Below are 22,723 nucleotides of genomic sequence, written 5' to 3'. Positions count from 1 at the left end.
AAAAAAAAAAAAAAAAAAAAAAAGAACAGTACTGTCTGATGCTAGAGATGAATTGACTGCCAGAACTGCTCATAGAGGCTTTTTTCTTTTAAAACAAGAGATAATTTAATGAGTTTAAATTCTCCTTACCAAGTCAACTCTGTCAGCTTCTTTCTTAATGAACATGACTATGCACCCTAAATCTCTCTTTATTTTTATAATTATTAACATAAAACTGATTCATAATGTAACCTTGATGTGTCAGATATGCACACACACACACACACACACACACGTGTGTGTGTGTGTGTGTGTGTGTGTGTGTGTCCCTCCCACCTAACCCTTATTCCACCTGAAGGCATTTTAGGAGGAGTAAATAAAGTCTGGCATATCAAGGTGAAGCAAGACCAAGACCCCTGCCCCCTGGATCGAGGATGAGCAAGGCATCCAACCATAGGGAATGGGCTCCAAAAAGTAAGTTCATGCACTAGCGATAAGTCCTGGACCTGCTGCCAGGGTCCCCCCCTTATGAGATCTAGCCAAATAGCTGTCACTCACATTCAGAGGGATTAGTTCAATCTCATGCAGATTCCCAAGCTGTCAGCTATATATTAATAGATATCTAAATGAAATTACAGTAATATATAAAACGATAGAGGTTTCAATAATATATAATTTGTAATTTAATTATTTACTGCTAAAATTATGAAAAAAAGCAAAACAATAAATTTCTAAAGTTTTGTTTATTTTTGTTTGCTTTTGAAAAATATAATAATTTTTTGATTTAAATATGTAAACTCATGTAGTTATTTAAAACAATACCAAATGTCATAATTTTCCTAGAAATTCAATCAAGAAAACTTCAAAAATTGAAGTGACTTTTTCTAATTCAATGCATATGTAAAGTTCAGAATGTTTCATTGATTGTTAAATAAAATATTACAAAGATTAATCTTACTTGAAAAAAATATTATGGAAACTTGTCCAACTTAAAAAAGGTTCAAGAACACGTGTAATCATTTCCACTGTAAGGTTTTACTAAGTGTAGGGTTGTTGCAGATTCTTGATTTACTCTAACACAGCAAATACTTTAATAGTTTTTTTTTTTTATGGGGCTGCTGGGATCCCTTAAGTTGTTCTGGGTTATTAGAAACTAGAGTTGCAAAAGCCTGGAGTAACAGATGGAACACAGTTGGCCAAGCCTTCTGCTGAAGCTAACAGTTGCCAACATCCTTGAAAGTAAGAGTCTAGTTTGTGAGCAGTGTCGGGAAGAGCAAATGTTTGCTACTGAAACAAATATTTGAAATAAGGAAATACTCAAATTAAACATTTTCTTTCTCAAAAATAAATATTTTACTCCATGAATTCTTGATGAAATAAATATGCCATTTCAAAATTAAAGTACAACAGAATACTAATAGAGGCCTCCATAAAAGACTAAACAAGGAGTTTTATTTTACAGTATGTACCTATATGAATTTTGCTATGACTCTTCACATGGTTGACATTGATAGTATAGTTTAACTGGGAAAATTAATTTAAACAATTAATTATAATATTTGTGTTATATCATTTAACTCACTCAAATAAAATCAGGTGAATACTGCTACAGTATATTGGAATGTCCTAGTTTCCTTACATTTTACATCTTCACGTAATATTTGGGTGACTGACTTTGTGCTCTATTAAAGTAACTCTTGCATAAGCTCTGTGTGATTCTCTTTTGAGGAGTGTAATTATTCGGAATTTTAAAGGTGTTTTTTGAAGGGATTTTAAATAAATCTAGTTTAATCTATGCACTAATTACAGATAGGCAAATTGAGTTCTAGAAAGGTTAAGCTGTTTTCTCAAATCATATATCAAATTAGTCACAAAGCCACGATAAGACTCCCAGTCTCTTAATTATTGCAACAGTTTTTAAATTAAAACTGTAATTTCTTATTTAGACTGCTTCATGCCATTTTCTCTACAACATAAGAGTTTGGAGTAAAATGTTATGGGACAGAACATTAAAATTGATGTGTACAGTTGAAAGAGCGTTTTGTATGCTCATCTTTATTTTTAAGCTAATGGTAGAAAAATAAACTTAAATGTAACAGTGAAATAGCTTTTATTTAAGTTTAGCAGTCTTGCCGGGCGATGGTGGCACACGCCTTTAATCCCAGCACTCGGGAGGCAGAGGCAGGCGGATCTCTGTGAGTTCGAGACCAGCCTGGTCTACAGAGCTAGTTCCAGGACAGGTTCCAAAGCCACAGAGAAACCCTGTCTCGAAAAACCAAAAATAAATAAATAAATAAGTTTAGCAGTCTTAAAGAAAGATAAAAAATGTTTTGGTTTAATAAACATGTGTAAATATCTGTATTTCTTCACAAGCTCTATGTATATACAGCTCATTCAACTTGCAGCTACTGACAGTAAAATTAATCTTGGAAAAAATAGGACTTGGATTTTCTTTTAGATGGTGAGGTAATCTCAGATCACATGGAGTTTAACATTGAGACTTTCTGCATCATGACTGCTACAAGCTAACTTTATATTATGGTGTACATTTGTGGCCTTATGATACCACTGGCCTCTAGAAATACTGAAGACTATAATCAGTCTTACAAAATATCTCTCAAAATTCTGCAGTTCTTCACCAATTAAAACAGTGCTTTCGTTGGATAGATGGCTCGGTGGTGGACCTGAGTTTATTTTACCCACGTAAAAGCTGCTGGTACCCAACACTGAGGATTCAGAGACAGGCCAACCACGTGACCACTAGCCAGACACTTTAGCTGAATCTCTTAAACTTAGGTTCCAGAGCCTTCCCTGACTCTGCAAATACGGTTGAATGTGACTGTGGAAAGACATACTGCTAGGTGCATCCTACTGGCCTGCACACACCTGCACACACCTGCACACACCACCCACCCTCAGTCTCCGCGTTCACTTCCCACACACACACAAAAGTGTCTGAGCTGCAATTTTTTTTTTGGAATTTTTTATTTTTATGCACTGTAATGTGATTTTACCAAAATTAATGAGGTGAACTGAAATTCTTGATTTGGTGGGAATGATTTTTCTATATAACTTGAAGTTGTCCTACAGTGAGAGAACACATGTCCACACTTGACAAAGCCTTGTGCTTTGCCCTGTGCCCCATTATTCCGTTTTAATTTTATTCTCTTTACTATCATAAGTTTAGTTGCAAACTGTCACAGTAAATATTATAGCTTAGGAGATCTCTGGAAGAAGGTACAGTGAGTTATCCAACATGATTAAAATTTGGGATTCTGTGAACATAATTTCTATCCAAAGTAAAGGAGATCTGAAGTCATTCAAACTGCATGTATACTTAACAGAATTTTAGTTTTCATAAATTAAAAAAGTTTCTATAATAAAAAGGGACATAATATCAAATCAGAAGAATTACATTGAATTTAGAAGATTGTTAGTTTCTAGACTACACCTCTGCTTAAGGGAAAAACAAAGACAAAGAAGCAAGAAATGTAGTCGGCAAAAATTCTTTTAACTTCATGGAGCTTCATGTTGAGAGGTTTGAGCTACTGGTGTCAAGAAATACATAAATATAAGTATGTACACATGAAAGAAAACATTAAGCGTTTAATAGCATTAAATGAAATCTCTAAGATGCATGCAATATTAAAGGACAGTAAATCCTCGTGAAGTTGCATTTTAATGTTTCTACTATCAGCTCCATGACCAAGTCATACATGGTTTTCCTTCATCCACGGTGCTGAGACTTAAACTGTGTGTCAGTGTTGGGAGTTCATTTCATACTCCTGAAATAATTTGAAATTATCTCGTGTCAAACAGGCAACAGTATAAAATATTTTAATATATATTCATTATCAGTGCAATATATTTGAACATTAGCAACAATGTAAAAATATACTAAATATTCTGAAATTTTCCATAAAGAGTATTACATACAATTTCTTTAAAATTTTTAATACATATCACTGTATTTTGAAACAACTTAAGAAACTCAACTTAGTTTGTTGAATTAAAGGTCAAAACTTAATTATTGTTATTTTTTTGCTTTGTTTTACATCCTGACCATCTTTTTTTTCTCTTCCCTTTCCTCCTAGTTCTTTACACTCAATTCCGCCACCGCTTCCACTCCTCTGTTTGTCTTCAGCCATAGAATATCAAGTTTCAGTGAGACTAGGCAGATCTGCTTCTATTACGGACAGAGGAGGCAATTCAGTACCAGATGTGCTGGAGTAGGTGGCATAGAAATTGTGGGAGTGGCCATCTAATCACTGGCCTAGCTTGAGACATATACTGTAAGGGAGGAGAGCTTACCCCTGAGGGCCAGAACCAAGGGAGGGATAGGCCAAAGACTCAGTATAGAACCAAACACACACCATGAATTAATTATCCGCTTTGTTTTAAATTGAGTGATCCATTTATATCTATTCTATTCTTTAAAACCAAAAATACACTTTCTACAAGAGCTGATATCTAAAAAAGAAGTATTATTTAAGGAAGAATATTCATCTTAAATTTTCCCAAATACATGAACAAACTGAAATTAAAACTAATGGCAACTGACATTTCAATGCAAAGTGCAAAACTGACTTGTATAGTGATGTTAGAAGGCCCTTCTGAGTAATTTTCTTGTATTTGTTGTTTTACCACTTACGAAACTACACTTGCCTTGGGCTTTTATTGTCTTTGTTACTTTCTTCAAGTCAGATTCTGAAATGAAAAATTACCATGCAAACAAATGGGAAGTGACATAATAGTTTAATGTTTATTCTTGAGACAAGAGATATTATATAAAATGTGCCTTAAATTCTTTCAACAAACTTTAGTTTATTCTTTCTTTGTGCTATGCATGGCGTGTATGTTGTATAATATGACTATGTGTCCACATACATTTGTTAGAACACACATGCAGTTCAGTGTAGGAGATTAACATCTCTATTACTCTCAATCTTGTTTTTGTGTTTATAGCAGAAAGTAGAAAAGGGATTAATTTACTGGCATCACATCAGGTAGAGAGAAAAATAGCTCCAATGACAACCAGAAGGCTCTCTTTACGGTCCTGTCATAAGATAATTTTGAGTAGTGGACCAATGACATAATGTCTGGTCCCTGACTGAACCAGATCTCTAAACCAGCCATTGATTTCTTGGGACTTTCCTGTCTCTATTTCCAAAGTATGGGTTTTAGGAACCAGTGGTCATTTCATGCTTTTATGTGGATGTTAGAATATCAGCTTAGGTCCTCTTGCTTTTCAAGAAAGAGATTTATTCATTGAACATTACAATTAATCTGTTGTGTTTATTCTTGAAGTTGACATTTTGTATTTGTTCAATCCTCTTACTCTAATTGCACAACGGCTTCATTAGATTGAAATCTCCCTGACTACAGTGACGTAAAGAATTAATTAATAGTGGATCACGTGAAAGCTAGCATGTGAAAGTAGTTGTTGAGCTTGTTGAGAAGGATCCAGAAGGAGGTTGAGAGGATAGAGAGAAAGAAATTGAGGATGAAAATAACTATAATTTGTCAAACAATTAGACATTTTAATGAATGAATTCACAAATATAAGTGAAGTTCTTATGTCCATTTTCTAGAATACATTAAATGGTGTATTTTTCTCCAAAATACATGCTTTGAAGTTAAAATGCTGTTTATTTTACTTTTAATATTTTGTCTTGAGAATAAATTTGAGTATTGGTTTGCTGTTCTCCCCAATTTGTCCCTCTTCTCCAGTCCTTACCACTTCTCAAATTCATATTTTCTAATCTTTAATTGCAATTGTGATATATATATGCCTATAAATACATTCTGTTTACATCATTTCTTCTTGCTCATATTTTTAAAAATATTTTATCTTTGCAGAACACATTATGTTCAAGTTACAAATAGTGGTATGTATGATGTAAACCCCACATTTAGAATTTCTTCATATTAAGAGAATGGCTTTTATGAAAATCAAAGGCAATTTCTCTTGATTAACAATGAACTATCTATTCTAAATGTGTTTTCCCATGGGAAAACATGGATAATTGACTCTGAACTGATGTGAACTTTCAGATGAACTATTTTAGAGGAAATTTAGTTCTCTGCAAAGAATTATATGATCTCAATTGATATATATTGCAATTTGAAGATTGTTGTAACATTCAGTTTCCCTATTTTTAGCAAAGCAATATCTTGGACCTCAATGAAAAGAATTGTTGAATACAGATTTACATGAAACTGAATTTAGTAAATTAACCCCATAAAATCAAATTTTGAAGCAAGATGATGAAGTAGCCCTGCAGAACCATCTTGTTTTTGGCTTTGTGTACCAGTCTGCATTATGAATGCATAAAATTAATAAGCACTACTAATAGTGGTTATTTACAAGTTTAATTCCAATACTAAATGTTAGTACATGTCCTATAAGTTTGCTATTTTGTTGAGTGTTCTTAAATCACAATGTTTGAGTACATTGTGAACTTTAATCAAAGTATATAAAGCAAGTAAATATACATATACAAAGAAACCTTTATTTCTAGAAATTTTCTGTATTTTAAGATATGATATTAAACATCTTTACATATGCAATTTTCATGCAAAAAGTGTTTGATATCATATCACGCTCATCTATAACATTTTATAATTATATATCTATAATCTATAATAGTATTATGATTATATATAATTATAAAATAGAAAGTTTTTGTAAAATGAATAACATGCTTATATTTTACATCACTAAATTTGAAGAGTCAGTCCGAAACCCTAAATATTTCTGTGATATATTTAAATATAACTCGTCAAGAAAATTACTATTGCTTTATAAAACTGATAATCCATACTATATTATTGTAATTGGCTAGTGTTAGTACTAAATATAAATGAAAGGAAATATCAGTTTTTATGTTCGGATTATGATAACCATATGCATCAGACAAATGGAGATCACTGCATCCCTTCCCTGTTCTTAGGTTCCCACAATCTTTCCACTCCCTCTTATCTTTGGACACCAGGAACAGTGATTTTTATATCCTGTTTGGAGCAAAGCTCTCTATAGTCAGTTTCCCTTAGCACTTTGACCTGTGGTGTGTCCCTCTTTTGACCATCACTTAATGCTAAAATGTTTTCGCTGACCAAAGGGGACAGCTGACTAGTCTATAAACATAAATATTTATAAGTTAATTTAACTAATATTTGTTTGACAAAAAAAATAATCAGAAAAAGATTTCACTATAAGGCTTGTGACGTCCAGAGCCTTAGGGTTTTGAATACTGTTCAAAATGTCAGGCATGGATTCTTTCTCACGGAGTGTGCTTTAGATACAACTCGGATAACTAGTGACCTCCAGAACACTCATGCTGATATGGACTAGTGGTCATAGCTTTCCAGAAAGTTTAGTTTCTGTAGCACGCAAGTTCTATCATTAGGTTTTTACTAATGATGGTTTTTTTTTTATACATAATAGCCCACACAGCACCTTTACAGCCAGTGAGTGATCGTCAACAGGAAGTTCCCATCTCAATTTCAGTTGGGTTTTCCTTTATGATATAGTAAGTATAAATGTGTCTTTTCCTCAGCAGTGTGCTCTTAGTACCAAGTTTATGGAGTACCTCAAGCAATGGCAATAGTTGTAAAGTCGTAGGAAAGTGAGATCTTTAAACATAAAATACTAATTTTAAAAGTTTCAAAACAAAATGGTGCCACTTTGATATGCATTTATATATAGCACAATTTTGAAGAGAGGAAATTTAAAAGGTAGAATTAGTGACTGTACTCTTCTTTGTCATACTTTGGTTTGATTATTACCCAAATATAATTTTCTTTGTTGATTAACAAGTAAGTTTTGTCATTGGAAAACATAGCACATTTTTGTATTTTTCTCAAATCAAACCTAATTTGTATATAAAACTTAGATAAATGTCTATAAAATTTATTCGAGTTAATCAACTAACAAAGAAGAAGATAGCATTTCGATTCAAGATTTCAGATCATTATCACATTGTTTTGTGTTTCTAGATAATGCTATTATCCATAAAATAAATGGGAAGTTGGTCATCATATAGAAACTTGTAAAATAGAGAGCGAGACAGGAAAGAATGTGTGTGTGGAGGTCCATTATCCCAGCACTCCTGCATTTGCAAACCTAGTATCACTGGAAGCCACTAACTCTCTATAGGGTTGTGGCCTATAAATCAAGTAGATAGAAACTTTAAGAACAAGGAAGATATGGCCCATAAAACATGTTTAAAGGTAATATATAAGAGGAAGATTAAAGAAATTTGGAATATCACTCAAAAATCGAATGAAAGTATGCTGGCACTCTATCATAAATTGTGTATAGGCACATATATACAAATACCAAACATACTATCGTCACAATTTGTTTTCAAGGATAATTCACTGAAAACAATAATTAATAAGTACTCTAAATTGTTATAATTATACGTTGATTTCTTTCTGTCATGACATTCCTCTTTTTAATAAACCTCTTTAAATTTATTTTTAATTAATTTTTTAATTTTTTTAGAAAATAATATTATTTTTATGTGCATTAGAGTTTTCATGCAAGTGTGTCATATCCCCTTGAACTGGAGTTACAGACTGTTTAGACCTACCGTGTCACTGCTGGGAACTGAACCCACGTCTTTTGGAAGAGCAGCCTGTGCTCTTAACCACAGAGTCATCTCTCCAGCTCAAGATTTGTATTTATCACACTTAAGTTTTATTTGTTGGGGATTAATATGGTATTATGGTAAGAAGATCTGACTTTAGATAGTATGCAATTTAGGATTGGATTTTTGTGTTGGAGAAGATGTCACATTTGTTCTATCTTTCACACTTATGTAAAATACAGTTTTATAAAGTTGTACTTTGCAATGATGATCAGAGAACCATTTCATTTACCAAAGGTAGTCAATGCATGCTTGCAAATTACAATTGCTTCTAAAGCTATTTAAAGTAAAAATAGAACATAAACTCTAGTCAATGTTGTGCCTTTGAAATATATGATAGCTTAAATAGCTTACACAATAGGAAATGTGGACTTGATAAATCTACTCGTGAATCAGTAGGTTCTAAGTAACACACATGGACATGAATCAGAGATGTGCCATTGAACAATCTAGATGGCAATGGCAATAAGACTCTGTACTTTTAAAAAGTGCTTGAATGTTTGCTCCATGAGGAATCATACTAGTTTGGTCAGATGGATGTGCTTTGCACAATTTTAGTAATTATTTTAACCAATCATTAAAATGAAAAGAAATAGATGCATGCAAATGTAATAAAAGAAATCAAACATCATGTTACTACATTAATATTCCTGGATTTCTTTTTATGAGAAAATTATAATGAATGGCCAGACGGTGGTGGCACACACCTTTAATCCCAGCACTCAGGAGGCAGAGGCAGGCGGATCTCTGTGAGTTCGAGGCCAGCCTGGTCTACAAGAGCTAGTTCCAGGACAGGAACCAAAAAGCTACGGAGAAACCCTGTCTCGAAAAATCCAAAAAAAATTAAAATAAATGTTACAATCAAACTACAATGTATAAATCAAATCAGTACATACATCATGACCTCTCCATGTGGACATTGAGTCCTAACTGCCCAGACAGTAAACCTCTACTCCTCTTCCTTAAACTTATATAAACGTGGGTGACAGAAGACAGTTACTTAAATTACAATATCGTTGAGGGCTATGCTGTGACTAAGAACTCTCAAAATTCCATGTTCAATTTATGTTGTTAAATAGATGTTCTTTTTATTCAAAGATAGCAGGAAAAACAATAGCTTTGGTATCTGCATTTCCTTTGTGATTCTAGTTTCTAAGGTATGCCAAAATCAGTTTTAAAGTCTCAAAAGTAGCAGCTGCCAACTATCACAAATGTAAAATAATATGCCTGCAAGTATACTGGAAAAGTACTCACCATTTCATACACTGTGGTTTAACCTCAGAGTCATGGGTTATGTATGTTTAATAAAAACTATTAGCATAGAAATATTAAAACCACTTATATTAAGATTGTGACATTTTACTTTGTTATCAGTAGCATTGTCATTATAGGACATGGTTATCATGCAAACTTGATAATATCTGACTGGAGGTAAAGTCAGTTTAAGTATCTCTCTATATGCATGTGCATATAAACACACATTGACATGTAATATGTAATTAGATTTATGTGCTATATCAGTGAGTTTTAAAACATTCATTTTACAACAGACAGACACTATTTCTAACTGTTCTTTTCTCCGCAGTGGTTGGAACCCTAAAATAGAAGTTACTTCAAAGATAATTTTGACTGTGAAAATTTTTACATCCTGATACTCTATAAAACTTCAGTGGGAACAATTTTCTTAAGAATGCAGCTGGGCAGGAAATATGAGATAGTAGTGAAAGGATTTTTTCTTCCTGATGACTGAGATAACATTGCTCTAATAGAGTCACGGTGTTTCATCAGCCTTTTGCCAAAAATAGGTCAGCATTTCTTCAGTAAACGGAAATCATAGAAGTGGGATTTGATAGAGATCTCAATACCATAACAGATTCCGGAAAAGATGAATTATATTTCCATAATATGAGGCTTTGTGGAATTGTGCAATGGAAAATGTAGCTTAGAAACCTGCTCTCTAGCATGAAGTAAATTAATTCCTTTAATGAGCTCATAAGGTTTTTTTTCCAAGAAATATAAATGTTTGCCATTTTAGGCAAGGACTTACCTATTTAAATAACCTATTCAATACAAAATTCAACCATTGATCTGTCAGTTTTAAAAGTAATCATATGTATTTCAGCAAAACAGGTTATGAATTAAAAATTATTTTTTTAATTTATAAAAACATTAAAAATAAAATGGTTGTGTTTTAATTGTGTGTGATGATTTTTGAAATATGTACGCTAGTTTAAGTTTTAAGTGAACTTGTCACATCTAACATATTATACATTATTTTAAAGTAATTAAACAAAAGAGTGTGCTACAATTTACAAATGCTAAATAGGTCTCCTAGGCAAGTTTAACTGATTTGTCAAAATAATGAATCAAATAAATATCTATTTTTGTATATGTCTGTGTATATAGTGTACAACCATGTGTGTATGTATTTGGATGTACATGACTGTACCTGTGTGTTCTCATGCTTATAGGGGGTCCAAGACCGATGTTAGTATTCTTTCTCTATCACTCCCCAACTTATATACTGAAAAAGAGTCTCTTACGGAACCTAGAACTACTTGATTCAGATAGTTTATCCAGCTAGTGCATTCAGGGACTTTCTAACTTCATGTATCTTTTCTCTGAGTATTGGAAAAACAGTTGGGCTGCCACACTCATACAACACTGACATAAGTTCGGGGTGTTTGAACAGTAGTCTTCATGATTCCTACTTGTGTGACCAGTCAGCTGACAACTTTGTCATATCCATTTCTCTTCTTCTGTTTTGAAAAAAAATAAAATGTTTACTTTTATTTATTTATTTTTTTCCATTAAAAAATTTACACATCCTCCCCTCCTCCCATTCCTCTCCTGCTCTCCCACTCCCCCTCCTCCAGCCCCCTCCCTCCTTAAGAGAGGACAGGGAACCCTGCCCTGTGGGAAGTCCAAGGCTCTCCTTCCTACAACCAGGCCTGGGAAGCTTTGCATCCAAATAGACTAGGGTCCCAAAAAGTCAGTACATGCAGCAGAAACAAGTCCCAGTGCCTTTATCAATGGCTTCTCAGTCAGCCCCCATTGTCAGCCACATTCAAAGAGTCCGGTTTGATCGCATGCTCATTCAGTCCTGGTCCAGCTGGATTTGGTGAGCTCCCATTAGAACCAAGCACACTGTCTCTTAAAATGTTTATTTGTAATGCTTATGGTATTTCACCAGAATGTATGTCAGCATCCCAATTAAATGCTTGTCCTCAAAGGCAAGAAGAGGGAATCAGATTCACTGCTAGAGGAGTTAACACACAAATGAAAGCTGCCAAGTGATTGCTGAGAATCGAACCGCCCTCCAAAGCAGCAGCCATCTTCCCATTTTCTCTTCTGACTTTATCCTTTTAAAATAGTTGCTATTGACTTTTTGAACTTGGTGCACACCTTTAATCCTAACACTTGGGAGGCAGACGCAGGCAGATCACTGTGAGTTTGAGGACAGCCTGGTTTACAATAGCTAATTCCAGGACAGGTTTCAAACTACAGAGAAATCCTGTCTCAGAAAACCAAAAAAGAAAAAAAAAAAAAAAAAGTGAACTCAGTACTCTTTTTTAAATGTAAATATCCATTACTAGCTTTATATCATGGGACTTTTCATATGAATGTGATTTGTGGATTGTTTTTAGTTCCAATTTGCTAGGTCCTTAGATAGAATTATTAGCAACTAATTAAAATCAAAGTTAAAAGTGTAAATATTTCTGTAACCTGACTTATTCATCACCTGTAGTTGGTCTCTTATAAGAAAAATAAAGTACACAATTTTACATCCAGTTCTTACATTTTTAGACTCTCCATATTATCAGTTTACTAGGCCTTTGAAATGAAAGTAGCATCTTCCAGTTTTCTTTTCTACATTAATTTGCATGCAATACTCTCATTTCCTTCAGACAAAATACCCAAAGTAGAGAGAAAAACTTACACCAATTTGGCAGTACTAACTGGGTCAAAGGTTTGCATTATTAGGTAATAATTTTCCTGACTCTGAAAAATATTATTCATTGTATTTAACATGTTATTGAAAACACAGTATTGGGAAAGTAAAAAAGACAAAACATATTGATTAAACAGTTCATCTAACGGGAAGCCAGTTGGCAATAGAGTATGACTTTATTTCTGCAGCGGCATCTCTGTTGCTACATTCTTCCAAATTAAGAACAGTAGAATTTTCACTCACAATTTTTAATAATATTACCACATCCTGTCAGTATTAAGGTGTCTTTACATTTAATAAATGAATTTAGAAACTACATTATTTTCTAAAATTTTTGTCACTTGGATGAACTTGGTGACATATATTAGTTGTTTTATTTACTTTTTTTGACAAAATGAAATACACCTTAGATTTCCCTTCTCAGTAGAGAATTGATTCAGTCAGTTTCATTTTCTTTTGAGAAATTATGTAGTATCTACCCATGGCCATTTAAAACAAGGACAATTGTCTGTTTTCATTTTTTATAAACATGATTTTTCCATGTAATTAAGATAAGTCATCCTCTAAACAATAAGGATTATCTAAATTTTTCAAGAGTCAAGATTGATGAGAAATTTACAGTGCCATACACATCCAACATAGTTTATAATCATTACTATATTTTATAATTTTAGTTTGCAAAAGTCTTGTCCATGGATATAAAACCAGAATATTGCAGAAAATCCACTGGAAACAGTTTTTAACTATATTTTATTTTTGCTTCTAAAAGGCAAAATATTTTCAAGACACACTAAAACCAAACTGAATGCCTCTCTAAAAAAATCATTATCATTGTTACTTTAAGGAGACTAAGGACTGCTAGTATTAGCCACCAAATCAGAGATCTTAGTAAACTTTGCCCTTAAACTGAGATATTAAGGATGACACCATAGAAAACAATACAATTTTATATTTTTAGCATGAAGTTTTGGGTGACAAAATGCAGTTTTTACTTCTTTATATTAAAATGTTTATAGCCCACTGGTGTGGGAAGTCCTTCTGTATATGTGTTGCTTTTATTGGTAAATGAATAAAGAAACTTCTTTTCCTGTGATAGGATAGAGTGGAGCTAGGTGGGAAAACTAAACTGATTACTGGGAGAAAGAAGGCCGAGCTGTAAGAGGTCATATAGCTGCCACCAGGAACAAATGCCTCTGCTGGAACCATCTGGAACTTTGCTGGTAGGCCATGATCTCGTGGTGATGTACAAACTAATGGATATGGGCTAGATTGGGATATAAGAGCTAGCTAACAATAGCTTTAGTGATTGGCCAAGCAGTAATTTAAATAACATAGTTTCTGTGTCATTATTTGTGGCTGACCAGCCGGAAATGAACTAACAGCCTTTCCACCTACATTCCACTTGTATTGATACAGTTGTCTGCTACTGTTTTCTTTTATTCTATATTTTATATTTCTTTCTTTAGTACATCAGTACCTTGTTCTCATTTAAATATTTTTGTCAGATGTTTTGTATAAAAATCCCACTATAGAATTTCATTTTTAATCATCCCAAATTTTACTTTGTTAATCATAAACTTCCTTTTTATAAATGTTATTTTTCTACTTTTTGTGCTGGCATCTTATGAAGTAATGGGACTTGTAAATTTATCCATTATCCTTCATTCAATAAAGTCCCATTTTCATCTTCAAAGAGACATAATGGCAATAATTACAGTACTGCTTTCACTCAGAAATTTTAAGATGTTTCCAAGTCATTGAGTACAATGTGATGTTCAATTGGGAATTCTTAAGGCATTTCATTTGCATTACAATGTTTTGAAAATTAACTTTTTCTTCTTTGAAGCATCTGTGGAATAGTATTATAATGAAATGTCTTTTGGGTCTTTGTAGTTATCATCCATTACAGAGGATGAGCTCCCATGCAGAACAGACAAGTTTTTTCAGTCTTCCTACAATATTTTCAATAAATCATTTTTTTTATCCTCTGAATTCTCCAATTTGCTGTGTATATTTTCTGATTAGAAGGTCTATAGCTTCTTGTAACCTAGATCACTTTCCAAAAAGATAGTTCCCATTTAAACAAATAAACTGATTTCCTATATTTATGATTATACTAGATGATAACTTTCTATCTTAAAATGTATACATTGTTATTATATATCAAAGTGTCACTATATGCATTTTTCTCTTCAAAGATAAATGCAAAGACTGTGCTTTTTCTTTTGAATTCTCAAAACTCCATGTAGTTAATCATGTACATTAGTGGGTGGTGAGAATTGAAAAGTCTTTTGTCTGTTTCTAAGTATATATTTGTTTATGCAATAGATTTCATAAGTATGAATATAGGTGGTAAAGCTATCAAAAGCTAGAGCCTGTATTAACTTGATTCCCGAATTTACCTAGTGTTATCAACTAACTGAATCTCCCTAAAAGGGTACTCAAAGGGCTACTCTTCAAAGAATATATCATATCTAACCCTTTTCATCTTTATTTTCTACAATTTTTATTATAATGTAACAGATATTCCAATAGTTCAAATTAGATGAGTGTAATCTCACTGGAGATCTATTACATTTATGTGAGTTTAGGTGAACTTTTTACATTGTTCATCTATTTTTATAGATATTTATGGTTGCTTATGTATTTACTCCACCCTCATTTTTCAACCATTCCTAAATTCTAAAAAAAAAAAAAATCTTGTTATTCGGACACATTTTAAATATTGTTTTTAACCTACTTTTGCCTATTTAAGAAAGATGGGATTTTAGAAGGACTGTTTAATAAGAAATCTCATTTCCTCTTTGTAATACCATTAAGTGAATAAGCTTTACCCATGGGTAAAGTAGTAGGAATAAACCACACCTATCTCTCTGGGTGTGGCTTACTATTGAAAGGATGACATCACATTCTATAGATAACATTTTTATGCAGTTGTGAAATAAACTACTATTTGTAAATCATCTCCAAGGTTGCTATTACCAGATTCTACTATAAAGCTTCATACTCAGAAGTGTTAGGTCAGTTATGACCTTGGTAGTGATTAGCTTCATTGATTAATCAGGTCATAGAGAAGAACTGTTTTAAAATTACAGTTTATTTCAATCTAAAATATTTATTAAAATGTTCAGTTTGTGATACGTAAAGTTCAGTTTCATTGGAATTCTTAAGAACTTTGGCTTTGTCTTAACTATGACATATATGGATATACACATACATATGTATGTATCATACATGTGTATATAAGCATATATGTGTGTATATATAACTCATGTGTCAGCCATAGTACATAAGTATACATTATTTTATTATGTACAAATGTTGTGGGAAACAGGTTAGAAGACAGTCTAAACTTATTTACTGTTATAAACCCTTCTTTACTGTTATACACTTGTAGGTCTGGTACTTAGGCCAAAAATTATTCTATCGAATTGTATGCATGACATATATCTGTGCATTTTGAATTATTTCTACACAATATGGTAAATAATTCTGGCTGTGTTTGTAGGTTTTATAACAGTAAATGAATCAGAGTAAGCAGAAGATTTATCTAATTAAGGCAGGTCCATCAAATTCTAGTAGCATCAACCTCTGTGACATGTTAGTTATTAAAATCATTCTATCAATGGTATATCAGATGCATACATTCTTTAATTCTTTTATTTATTTAAATGTACAATTTAAAACTATTTACTAATTTTACAGACTGCAAACATTGATGTTTTTCAAAATTTATCCTTTTGATAAAATAAAACAATTGCATAGAAAATTAATAATTTAACACCAAGAAAAATCACCAAATGATAAGTTTCATATGATCAAATTAGTTCACATTGAAACAACATCTTTGGTAACACACAAATTAAAATATTGCAGTTATTATTCAAAATAAAAGTACTACCTCACACATGAAGAAAATAAATGGCTATTTCCAAGACATTCATATAGAATGCTACAATGTAGCTACTGAAGATTTTTTTTATCTTATTATTTTATATTTCAGCATCTTGCAGAGAATTACAACAATATTTCATACTAGACACTTTTTTTGAAAGGTTTACACACAGTATTCATGAATAAAATAATTTTGGCTTTGACATTTTACTTTTAGTTAAGAATATTTAAATTACTGATGTATATTTTTCTTAACAATTTATTGATGTTTCCTGCATAGACAATGATTAAAAGCAGTTCATAACATCAAAGCTTTGTTATTTGTTTTGTTGAAAGTGGAGAGATAGTGTAATGAAATAAAGAAAAGAGAGATGCTTACAATGAATGTGAATGAAAGTCATCTGTCTTCTTTGGAAATGGCATGCTAATCATCCAACCATCTCTTCCTTTGACATTCAGAGTCCTCATTGTGAGCTTGTTGATGAATGCTTTGTTCAGGAGGAACACTTTAAGCTACTAAAAGTCATGGCATCTGCCAGTGTTATGCTTATATTCCCAGACATAAAACCTCCTCTGTTGTATGCCTGACGAAGTAGCATGGGTCTCCTGTTTCAATAGAAAGCCTTTTATAAAGAGCTTAAACTTCAAGTCTCTTTGCCAAACAATGTTCCCATTCCTAAACAAATTTAAACAGATATTTGACATTCAAGTTCATGTCCAACATATTTAGCTGATATTGACTGGGAAAATCTGTGCCAAGTATTTAATTATTAAGAAATATTTTGATAAGAAGCAGGAAGCTGACAATTTACCAGTGACATTGTAACTAAAATGACTAACAGTCTTCACAGCACAATGTGTTTTGATATGATTTTGATTATTTTCTACTCTTCCTTTTCCTTTTTTTTTTTTTGGCTTACCAATAAACACACTGACTTTATGTTCTATGCCATCACCTTTGAGACAACCTTATATCTATCTGCAGATTCCCTTAAGATTAATGTGAACTTATCTCATTTTTTATAACATTCTGAAATACTTGTGTTAACCATATCCATTTTACTCCTCAGAGTCTAGTGAAATTGCTCTTGTAAATTTGACCTTGCCCTTCTCTGGGCAAAGTGAAGAGGTCTGTATGTTCTGAAACACTAATGGGCACTTTTTGGCTAGAACATTTACTCTGTTTTTCCCTTTATTCTTTCATGTGTATTTATCTTAAGAGAGGCTTATAGTGATGTTTTAGTCACTTCATGAAAATTGTCTGGCAAAATGCTTGGTACATACTGAAACTTCAGTAATATTTAGCAGAGGTGCTGAGAATAAGTTGTCACAGATCATTCTTGGGTTTTTATCTGATTTACCTCACAATAGAGCATGGAACTATGACATGAGATGCTGCTCATGCTATCTGCTATACAAATAGGTAATTATTGCTGGGCCAAGACCATTAGTACCATCTCAGACTCTTTGTTAGGTAGTAATCTTAAACGTGTGTGTTTAGAGAAGATGCCAAGTGAATAATGTACTCAGAAATACTGCCAATAAAAAAAAAAACTGCTTTGGATACAACAGGAGACAGTGTCTCCGCCAGAAATAAACCTCTGTTTATTACACCAAGATTCTTCCATGAAAGGAAAACTGCAATTCAGTACTCTGTATTCAACTGTTAAAGGGCTGCTGGACAAGAAACAGGCAGCTTGCACCTTCTGCCACTGCTGTACCCATGTGGACTAATTATCTGTACTTGCTAACTGGACAGCTCCCTAGGGTCAAGTCAGACTTTTTTTTGCAAAAAAACTTCATAAGAGAATGTATACTTTCACTCTGTTGACTTCTCCAACTAGTGTTATACTGATATGGTGGGTACTGCAGGCACCTTACGATTATCCCCAGGATGAAGACCTAGTTTCTTCAGCCACTGCATTCTTCCACCAAAAACAACATCTTAAGATATGTATTTCCCTTGAAGTAGTCTAAAAAAATGTAACAAACCCAAAGAGAAAAATTTACTATTTTTAATTTAATGTCTTTAATTTCTGGTCCCTGGTAAATTAGTTTGTAATAATTCTTTGTGTAGACATGAAATGCCTGTCTCAGACATGCCTATGTAAACAATTGCCATGGTAACTTGAACTGTTGGATGAGCTAGCAGCATATACACAAAATACCATTTTTAAAAACCTGAGCTAAAATAAGCAAATAAAGCATAACTTAACTAATTTGAGTATTTTCAGTTTTTCTAATCATGAACTGAGTGGACCTATTCTTTCAATAAAGAAAACCTGATAAATGGTGGGTAACTGGAAGCACGTATTTAGCGTATTTTTAAGTATTATGAGAGTTTGCACAACATGAGTAACGAAAGAGGATACTGGTATTCATTGAAAGTCAGCTTTGCTGTGGAGTACTCTCACACTATGATTTTATGGGGTACACAACAGAAACAAAAAACAATTGAGTAACTCTTTGCTTTTAGGAACGGAGAAACAGAACAGTAAGAAATTTAAAGCTGGAAAAGAAAGACCCTTGTGCTTAACTGCTGATTGTCACACAGAAATCCCTGTGTTTTGAAATTCTTTAATACAGAAAACATAGATCACTTTAAATCCCTTTTTGTTGTGTACATGGATGCCGAGAAAGGATGAGAGGAGAGGAGAGAAAAGAGCAAAGAGGAAAGGAGGGGAGATTGAGATAAAGAGACAGAGATAATGGTGGGACACAGAGACAGACAGACAGAGAGACAGATAGAGAGAGAGGTGGAGTAAAGAGAGAGGGAAAAAAAGTCAAAATAAATATTTAAGTCTGTTTCTTTTATATCCTGTACTTTACTAAAGAATATAAAGTTTTTTGGAACATTTATGAGAAAAAAATATAATAAAGAATTGAAGGCAAATGTACAAATGAGATTTTGAATGTCCTAAAGAATTTTTATTACTGATAATTAGCTAACTTGTACAAGGATGTTTGACATATCTAAGACATAGATCAGACACTGAGTCAGTAGAGAGAGCTGTATTAAAACAAGCCAGTGACCACAAAGCCATTTTAGCAAGCTACTGAAAATTGTGTCAACTGATCTCATTGCCTCTAGCTAATTAAGAACAGGCAGATAGCATAGGACTGCATGTCTATTAGCCCATCTCTGTACTTCATAAAGCTGTACTTGAATTGATATACTGCTTTCCTCACAGTTATTACATATACATGCAGAGAGCATTGTTTTCTCTCTCCTCTTGTTGAACATATTTATCCCACGTGTATTTTTACTACCATTTCCATTATACTTCAAACTATGAGCAGAGTTATCATTCATGTTGTCTTAAAAATTTGTATTTTTAAAGTTTGATTTTCATGAAGAACAATAAAAGATAACTCATCTTCATTGACTTTTTATTCTGTATAAGACTATAAATAGATTTTTATTAATATCTTTTAATAGAGTATGGTGATATTATGTTACAGTATGGTAACAGAGATCAAGAATCAGAAAGTGAGAACATTAAGGAAGCCAGTTATGGACTTTATGTTCACTGTGGAATAAGAGCACCTGTGCTGACTGAGATTTTCTGTCCTGCCCTGTTCCCATAGTCGTTAATTCCCAAAGAAATCACACAGAGGTCTAAATTAGTTATAAACTGATTGGCCTAGTCTCTCAGGCTTCTTATTAACTCTTGTAACTTATATTAGCCCATTATTCTTGTCTATATTAGCCACATGGCTCAGTACTTTATTTGGCAAGGCAGTCACATCTTGCTTCTTCTGTGGCTGGGTCAGGACTGCAGAATAGGACTTCCTTCTTCCCAGAATTCTCCTGTTCTTTATTCATTCTTCATCAAACAATTGACTAAGAAATAGAGTATTAGGTTGCTGCTTACTTTTGCTTTTGGAGATGAAATTTTAATAACAATAGCACTCCCTTCCATATGTTTGCTAGACATTCTCTCATATAGACCTCCCCACTCTAATTCAAATTCATGGCCTCTTTTTTTCATTGTTATTACATACAATCTGTATATTCATATATGCATAATATACATACATATATATGTATATATATGCTCAAATATTACCTCTTTATTCCATATAATGTTACTTGTGTGTAGACTTTTAGGGCTACTTCTTGGAACCTGACAGCATATTGATGTTCTTTTCCCTGAGGTGGACAAATGTTTCTGATTGGGTGTAGGAAGTCCTTCTGTATATGTGTTGTTTTTATTTGTTAATGAATGAAGAAGCTCCCTTGGGCTGTAATATGGCAGAGTAGAGCTAGGCAGGGAAAACTAAACTGAATGCCAGGAGAAAGAAGGCAGAGTTGTGAGATGCCATGGAGCAACCAGAGGGGAAAGACCAGAGCTACCAGCTGGAATCTTGCCAGTAGGCCACAAGCCCTGTGGTTAAATATAAAATAATGGAGAAAGATTAGTATCTATCTTACATTAGGGTGTAAGAGATAGACAATAAGTAACTAGAGCTAAAGGCAAAGCAGTGATTTAAATAATATAGTTATTGTGTGATGATTTCAGGACTGAGCAGCCAAGAACAAACAAACAGTCTTTCCTACTACATCTGATCTCGGTTGCCACAGTTCTACACATAGAGTCAAGGCGTCATGGATTTTTTCCATCTAGTTTAAAAGTCCACTAGTAACATCATTGTTCAAGTCTTGCGGGGCAGTCATGTTGGCGAGACATTATCAGTAACTTGTTTTATTACTAGGAGACACCTCTCATGGTGAACTCCCAATCCTATTATACTTAAAATCTTTCCTGACCGTTCTTCCACTGTATTCTCTAAGCCTGATGTTTTTTATAGAAGTGTCTACTAGGCCAAGGTAGGTTTTTCATCTTCTTTCTTGAGTTAAATATTTTGTCATCTTTAATCTAAATATTATTGAAAGCAAATATAAGTCTAATTTATTATTTGCACATTTGGAAGCAATTGCTAGTGTCTTAAAAGAACATAAATAAATATTTTTTTCTTAAAAGTCCAGTTATGAATTTTTTTAAAGTCTGACTTTAGTACATGCCCTTCCTTTGAGCTCCCTTTTTACAAATATAGCAAAAATATATTTTTCATGACACATGCATTCTACCAAGAATAGTGACAATGGTGGCTTTCACTAAAGTGTTCTAAACAACAGAAGAATGAAGTATCTTTGTATTTGGCTATTGAATAAGAAATTTAAGGATACATTACTTTTAAAGTTTTAGTAGAAATCTATCAGAATCATGTTATTTTTTGTATTATAATGGAAGATACAAATGCAGTACTGCAGAAGATTGAATCCAGATACAAGCATCTATATTAAAACACGGAAATACATTTATATCAATATTAATGTTCCAAGGTAAGGGAAGCTATGCTCTACTGAAGCTGAGAAAGAAATATACAAGAAATGATTGAATCATTATGACACAAGTATACACAATAGGAAAATAAATGGGGACAAGTTACATTCATATAGAAAATGAGCATCTTTCTGAGAAGCAATAAATATAGCTGGGAAAACAAATATTCTATTGCTCTTTTAGGCATTATTTAAAAATATATGAGACAACATATTAATTTTGGAAAAATAATCTAAAATTAATAAAGCCGTCATGAGATTAAGAATATATCAGGAAAGGGAGTGATTTATTGAATTTATTAATATTAAGTTTAGCAAATTATTTTAGGGAAAATGTCATTGATTAGTAGTAAGTTTTGTGTATCATGATTTTGTAATTTTTATTGAAAAGATACTATTTCTATGTATGAGTTACATTTAGCCTTGTATTTTGATGTCCAGTAAATCCACTGTATTAATAGGTTTCCTCTTCTTAATTTTTTTCTTCCCATGTATCTCATGAACTTCAGTGATCATTTCACAATATTCCAAGTTTTGTTTTAAGGTATGATGTAGTTGGTATGACATAGCATTTGCCTTTCAAAGTGTATTGTTCTTTTAGCTTACTAATGGGTGTTTAATATTCATACATATCTCTCTGTTGTTGTTTCCCTCAATTGATTTAGTTTACACTCTATTTTTAATCTTTTTAAATTCCCATTAATGAGATTTCTGTATCTGGAGAACTCAGGTTTCTTGCTGAATGCATATGATGTTTACGTTGCAAAGAAATACACCTGCACACGCTTGAGCACATTCAGGAACACATGTATGCATATAGATATGTCTGTTTACTGTTTTAAGGCTGAGAATGTCTCCAAAGAAATTGAAATCAGTGAAGTAAAAGAATGTTATTTT

The sequence above is a fragment of the Microtus ochrogaster genome, chromosome 17, assembly GCF_000317375.1.
Source record: "Microtus ochrogaster isolate Prairie Vole_2 chromosome 17, MicOch1.0, whole genome shotgun sequence".
NCBI classification, from domain to species: domain Eukaryota; kingdom Metazoa; phylum Chordata; class Mammalia; order Rodentia; family Cricetidae; genus Microtus; species Microtus ochrogaster.
This window is presented reverse-complemented; position numbering follows the sequence as displayed.